Below are 566 nucleotides of genomic sequence, written 5' to 3' on the forward strand. Positions count from 1 at the left end.
GCTCTATTTTCTCCTTTCCCAGCTCTGGTCACTCGTGTCCCCTGCCCAAGGGCCATGATTCTTTGTCATGGTTTCCGTGCATCTTGAGAGCTGTCTCAGGCTCTCATGATTGTCCTACTCAGAGCATGTTTTTACCCCAGGCCTTCCTTGAATTGGGGCCCATGCCGCCCCCACAGCCCGTTCTCTAGCCAGTGTTGGGCATGCAGATGGCTTTGCGGTGGCCGTGTCATAGCTCCCCGCCATCTCCCCCTTGCACTGAGGTAGGCTCGCTGGCTGGACCGTTTTAATTTTACCTGTCATGGGGGTATGAGGAGGCACCGAGTGGAAGTATGATAACTGGTAAGGAAGAAGAATTAACGGAAATGTAAGTCAGTAGGAAACGTCATGTGTTTGCTGATGTATTTGAGACTACACATAAACTTAAGTATTTCTCTGAGTAAATCTTGGATTCTGTGGAGGAAAAACAATTAAGTGCATTTTTTTTTTTTTTTTTTTTTTGCGGTACGCGGGCCTCTCACTGTTGTGGCCTCTCCCGTTGCGGAGCACAGGCTCCGGACGCGCAGGCT

The 566-nt window shown here is 49.8% G+C and overlaps 1 protein-coding gene across 1 annotated transcript in view; it reads left to right on the forward strand.

The window, feature by feature from the left end:
- The window catches only part of DIDO1 (death inducer-obliterator 1), a 30,094-nt gene that overhangs the window by 25,047 nt on the left and 4,481 nt on the right, over positions 1–566 (forward strand). The window lies entirely within an intron of this gene.

The sequence above is a fragment of the Physeter macrocephalus genome, chromosome 14 (genome assembly GCF_002837175.3).
Source record: "Physeter macrocephalus isolate SW-GA chromosome 14, ASM283717v5, whole genome shotgun sequence".
NCBI lineage: Eukaryota > Metazoa > Chordata > Mammalia > Artiodactyla > Physeteridae > Physeter > Physeter macrocephalus.